Source organism: Suricata suricatta, chromosome 7 (assembly GCF_006229205.1).
Source record: "Suricata suricatta isolate VVHF042 chromosome 7, meerkat_22Aug2017_6uvM2_HiC, whole genome shotgun sequence".
Classification (NCBI taxonomy): domain Eukaryota; kingdom Metazoa; phylum Chordata; class Mammalia; order Carnivora; family Herpestidae; genus Suricata; species Suricata suricatta.
The window spans coordinates 2,976,081-2,982,481 of NC_043706.1; the positions used below are offsets into that span (position 1 = coordinate 2,976,081).

At 50.7% G+C, this 6,401-nt stretch overlaps 2 non-coding genes across 2 annotated transcripts; both read left to right on the forward strand.

Moving 5' to 3' along the window:
• The first annotated feature begins 308 nt into the window (after nt 1-308).
• Nucleotides 309-390, forward strand: TRNAS-AGA. Its single transcript has one exon. It is a non-coding gene; the product is annotated as a tRNA-Ser (tRNA).
• Nucleotides 391-6,319: 5,929 nt separating this feature from the next.
• Nucleotides 6,320-6,401, forward strand: TRNAS-AGA. Its single transcript has one exon. It is a non-coding gene; the product is annotated as a tRNA-Ser (tRNA).

The window sequence follows — 6,401 nt, forward strand, 5'->3', positions numbered from 1 at the left end:
GTGCTCGCGGCTCTGCGGCGCACGCTGGAGGCTGGGCGGGCTTGCTGCGCGCCTCCCGGGTCCCCTGGGCAGCTGGCGGCGCACGTGGTGTCCTGCCCCCTCCCCCCCCCCTTCAGCCAGGCCACCGAGGCAGGGGCCTCCACCAATTCGCCCGCTGATGGCCGACGGGAAGAGCCGGGAACAGCAGATGCGCTTCCTGGTGGCAGATGCCGACTCCCGACACCTGCTCGGGACACCTGCTCCCGCCGCCTACTCCTGACACCTGCGGGCGCGCGGCTACTTATGGTAATGAGGCCCACGGCTCCCGTGTAGTCGTGGCCGAGTGGTTAAGGCGATGGACTAGAAATCCATTGGGGTCTCCCCGCGCAGGTTCGAATCCTGCCGACTACGGCCCCCTTCACTTTGGGGGCGTATCCTATTGTCACCGCCGAAGGCCCTTTCTGGGGCGGCGGGAAGACTCCGCGCGCTTCTCCCCGGACAGGGGGGCGCGCGCGTCGTGTTTCTCTCCACTTTTGCTCAAGTCACTGGGCCGCAGTTTTGCAGGCGTGTCCCTGTCCCCAGGAGGAGCCCAGGCTCCGCGATGCTCCGGTGTCTGCCCGGTCCGAGCCCCGCTCCGACGGCGCGTGTCCGCCCGGGAGGGGACCGGGGGTTCGCACCTCGGAGGAGTCGCATCTTCCTCTGGACTCTTGTCCACCCACGCGCATCCTGGTCACTGGAAAGGACATGCCAGGAAATTCTGGATCAAATACAGGTGAAAACCACGACCCAGCGATGGTCGCCAAGTCGCGAATCAGAGCCACACACAAGCAGGGAAATTAAGTAAAGCCATTTTCCTGGACCAGCAGGGTCGACTGGGTCTTGCTGGGCCGGCTTGTCCTGGGGTCCCTGATGCGCGGGTTGGGGGGTGAGGGGCCAAAAACACGAGAGGTTCCACCCTCCCTGGGCACAAGCCAGACCGGCTAAGAGGCCGATTCGCGCTGTATGACAGGCCCGGGTCGTGTATTAAAGGAACATTCTCCTCTCCCTCCCTGGACGTTCCCTCAGGGAATCACGCCCCCCTCCCCCCCCCCGTCAGTGTCCTCGCCGCCTCGGGTGGTCACATAAGTCCTCATAATCGCGGTGCCCACGCTATGGGGGAATGGCCGGATCCTTCATGAGTCTCCCAGGGCAAGAGGGAAATTAAAAGCACTGAGTGCCCGAGTCAGGTAGGTCGGGGATGTCAAGCTGTGACAGGTGCTCTCGGCTGAGCAGTGCCCTGAGGTGACCGTGACTCGGCTAGGTCCACCAGACAGGTTTTGGAGGACGAACTTGACCTTTCTTTGCAGAACTCATCATCTTTCTTCGCTCCTCTCACATCCAGCATGCTGGTCACTGAGACTCAGAAACTAAGACAATTCTACAATGTCAGTGCGAATGGAATGTTCTGGTCCTAGTGTGGAAACAGTTCCTAATTTTAGAGTTGAGGGAAGCGATCCACATGACAACCAAGTATAGAATTTAAAAATAAAAATGTGTTCAAAAAGGGGCGGCTGGCTGGCCGAGTTAGTAGGGGATGAGACTCTTGATCACAAGGCTGTTGGTTCAAGCCCCACATGGGGTGTAGAGATCGCTGTAGGGGTGTAGAGATCGCTGTAAAAAATACGTTTTAAAAAAAGAGGTTTAAAAACGTGTTCAAAAATATACCTTAGAGGAGAGTTGTGAAGTGTAAGCGGGAGCCCCCCTCCCCTTCCTGGTGCTTCCTTCCGGAGGGCCCGTGGAAGATGGAGCCCATGTTTTGGGGCTCCTTAACCAGGACGGTCCCTGACTCGGAATTTTGCTTTCCAAGTATGGGTGTGTGATCTGGTTTCTAAACCTTGCCTCTGGGATTCTAGAAAGAGTTCTCTCTTTACTTTTAAGTTGCCGAGAGTCTTGTAGACAAGGAAGCCACCAACACACACTGGTGGACCGTGTCCGAACACCGGAGCTCCGATAGCTTTGGCAGAGAATGTACGTGAGGAAGCGGACACCCGATAGAGCCACACTTCACTTTCCTCCTTCGTTCTGATATTCAGAGAGTAGCATTTCCAAGAGAAATCCAACCACGGCTGTAATTTAAAGATTTCTAACAGTCATATTAAAAGCAAAACAATAAGCATGTTGATTTTAATAATGTTTTGTTTAACCCAATGTAGCCAATCTATTTCAACCTGTAAGCAATTTGAAAAGTTGACCAGATACTTTGTTATATTTCTGTCCACAATCCTTGAAGTCTGGTGTGTATTTTGCACTTAGAACGTGTTTCCATAGGGACCAGGTGTCACTAGTGACCCAAGGCCAGTGGCTGAGACACCACAGGTCCACGGCGTGTAGACAGCACAAAGCTGAGTTCGCAGGACATTGAAACCCAGGATGGTCTAGGCGGGAGACAGCCAGGCACGCACCCCCCAGTGCTTGGGGACTACTGTCACTGTGACTCCCGCATTCTTGTTCACACGCTCTCCAACTCTCCGCACTCTCCTCGGACTCCCTCGGTGCCTGGGGAAGCCGGGCGAGCACTCTCCTCGGACTCCCTCGGTGCCTGGGGAAGCCGGGCGAGTGATGCTCGCAGCTCCTGTCCCCTGCGCTGGGCAGCAGAAGCTGCTGATTCGGCAGGGACACTGTCCATCCGTTGCAAGAACTCTTTCTAAGAAGACAGAGGCTAAGAAGTCTGTGTGTCTTCATTACTTATCAGCCCCCGGTCTTTCCTCTCCATTTGCCACCGTGGTGGGGTCCGTGTCTCTGCTTGGCTGCCCTTCAGGCAAAGGTGGATTCCTCCTGGGTGAGAGCCGATGACCATCATCCGCCCTCGGCCTCCTGCAATCCATGCGTCCTTAGAGATTGCCTTCCCGGCGCCTCCTACTCGGACAGGCCTGCAGCTCGCCCCTCACCCCGTCCCTCTGTGCCCTTTGTGTCTTTGCCAAACTGCGGTTTAAGAAGATGCAACATTGGTGCCCCCACATCACTTTGCACATTTATCTCCTATCCAACTGGTTTTATATTTATCGTGGATTCTGCCTGCAGGACGTGTGTGTAAATGGACCATCACGTTTCAATCCTCAAAGCCCACGTGATTAACTATGGAGCCACTTTCAATGACTTAAACTACTGAGGTAGCAAACAGTCCCATTTACGAATCTAACTGCTGTTGTGTCCTTTCTAAATAGTAAGTCCTAAGTAGAGTGTGCTTTTCTCTCTTCTGTTTTCCTGGCTTCCTCTAAGAGTGTACACAAAGAAGATCCATTAATCCAGCATTTCTCCTTTCCTTTGCCACATCTGTTTGTCCTTCAGGACCCACAGAGCAACCCAGGGAAAATGCCATTTATGAGGTGTCTGTGACTCCCAGGTGGAAAATGCCACCTCTCAGTGGCAACGAACACGCAGTGAAAACACAGAATTCAGAAGTTTCCTCAAGTTTTAAGAGAACAGAAGCCGCCTCGCGTCTGCTTCCTCTGCAACAAGCAAGGCGGAAAATGACAACCAACGGCCTCTTCTCCACGGAGACCGTGGACTTGGGTTTGGAAGGAGGTGAGATAGAAATTTCTATAACCTCTGGTTAAAAGGGGACAGAATTCTACCCACCTCTGTTGGGCCTGCGCGCGTCGGAGTTTAGTGTCTCTGGCGCGTGGGTGGGGACTCAGAAGCCAACGCGACAGAAGTGGCGCAGCCGGTTTGTCCAGGCCCTTGGCTTCCGGCCTGGGTGCCTTCGACCTCCTAATTTATAAAGTTGAGCTTAATGACTCAGACAGACACGTTGCAAAGAAGATATTTCTTTGGCAACTTGGTGTTAGGTCACAGCGCAGTAGTGGAGAAGCTTATCTGTTAAATAGGTTAGGAGACACGGAGGGGGTTCTCAAGGGCAGAGCCCCCAGCCTGTGTCCGCGGCTCCGCGTGGTCTCCACAGTCATTGGCTTTGCATGGGGGGGCGCCTCTCGGGGACAGGTGTTTTACATGCCATGGGATTCTGAGCAAAAAATAAGTTAGTAATTTCTTCCTTGAGAGCTCCATGGCCGCTGAACGAGAAGAAGGGCTTGCTAACTCTAGTTTGTTGTTTTGGGAAACACATGACATGACTAAGAGAAGCTATGTGGGTTACAAATAAGTTCCTTCTAACTTGTTCCAGGCCTGACGTGGGTCCGCCATCGGTCTTCCCAAGACAAAGCCCCCCTAGCGCCGCAGGACGGAAGAAGCTTTAGTGGAAATCGCTGTGCTCCCTGCCTTGCCCGTGGTGCTCATGAGGTACACAGACCAAAGCAGACAGGTGTCCATCTAAAACAAATGACTTGCAGGGACTTGGCTGGTCCATCCATATGCCGATGGCACTGACGCCCTCATCCCCTCATCCCCCCTTTATATTACAGTATCGTGTTGAGAACAGGCTCTCCTCTGAGGATCTAGGTCCACAAGCTGCCTCTTGTGTATGAAAAAACATAGGCCAGCACTTTCTTCCAACCAGCATCTTCAAGTCCCACTCACCTAAAATTTGCAGGCTTAAATTTTATTTATGCCTTTCACTTCATCTCTGCCATTATACTTTCAGGAGGTTTTTTAAGCCTTTATTTCTAAGTAATCTCAGCACACAACGTGGGGCTTGAACTCACAACCCTGACATCAAGAGGCTCATGCTCCACAGCCTGAGCCAGCCAGGCGCCCCTGTGCTCTGTCTTCAGCGGCTATTCAGACTCTTCCGGTGTGCACGTGTGTGAGTACCCTTCCTAGTGGACACAAATCACAAGAGCAGCGAGATGTTCTTTGCCTTAGCTCTGTGTTAACTATACCCCAGACAATAAGATTAAATTCCTTCAGAAATGGAGTTTTATGATATCATGAGTCATATGAAAGAGACTCTTTAACCAAAATAGTTCCACGGTGTAATGGTTAGCATTGTGGTCTCTGAAATCAGCCATTTGAATTTAAAGATGTTTAAACTGTATATCTTTAAACAAACTGTATTTCGCAGTGTATCTGGGAGGCTTCAGACAGCTTCATCATGTTTCATAGGGAAGGAAAAAAAGGCCAGAGCAAATGCCTCTACTTAAAATGCCCCCAAAAGAATAAAATATTCAGAAATAAAAATTTAGCAAAAGAAGCACAGAACTTACACTCTGAAGACTATAAAACATTATTGAAATAAATGAAGATACATATGTTTATGGATTGCATTTTACCATTGTTATGATAGCGACTGTCCCGCAAACAGATCTTCCCTATCAGAACGCTAGCTGACTCCTTTGTAGAAATTGATGAGCTGATTCTAAATCTCACATGGGAATTCAAGGGACCCAGAATATCCAGAGCTATCTTGAAAAGGAAGAAGACGTAACTTGAAGACTGACTACAAGGCACCGATAATCAAGACAGGGAGATCAACGGTATGGAATTGAGGGTCCAGAAATAAAGCCGTGTGTGCACGGTCATGTGTGCCCAGACTATTGGGGGGCAGGGAGGAGATGGTCTTTTTAACAAATGGCGCTCCGGAACTAGATGACCACATGCAAAAGAGTGAAGTTGTGTCCTGCCCAGAGAATTTACACACATTAACTCAAAATGGCTTAAGGACATAACATAAGTTCTAAGATAAAAAGTTTTTAAGGAAACACTGGGAAAATCTTCATGACCTCAGATTTGGCAATGGATTCTTAGAGATGACCCCAAGGGCTAAGCAACAAAAAATAGATAAATTAGACTGCATTCATGTGGGAAAACATTCCGGCAGGTCTTCAAAAGATTATGCACAGACTTACCATATGGCCTAGCAACTCCAGGTATATAAACAAGATACAGAAAATACATACATAAATAACAACGATGGTAAAACTCACTTTGTTTTTGAAGTATCTGTACTGAAAACTAAAAGCTCTCTGCAATCCCCGAGTTCAGTTCTTCAATTTCCACGCAGAGCAGCAAGCTGAAGCCAGCTCTGGTGGAGTCCTCCAGAGGGAAAATATATCCAGGTGCCCCGCCTTTTCACCTTTTCTAGTTTTTAAACATCGTAGCTATACATGCAGTTCTGCCGTGAACGTCACAGGCTGTTCCGGCCTGGGATGTATCTCTTGCACCTTCCCCAAAGATGGGCCGAACAGGAAGTTGATCTCATTCCAACAGCCCATCCGAGGGGTCCTTCCAGTTCTGGGGGGAAAGCGTTACTTGTGAATACGGGGCAACACTACGGGAGTCATCCGAAGGACGTTAAAGAGCAGGAAAGGTTGACTACAAGGGCGGTTTCTGGAGCGCAGCTGGGTCTTAACCAACAGAAGCAGGTTTCAGCATGGCTCTTTACTTTAATAAGGAGTCACTGTCTCATGTAGTCGTGGCCGAGTGGTTAAGGCGATGGACTAGAAATCCATTGGGGTCTCCCCGCGCAGGTTCGAATCCTGCCGACTACG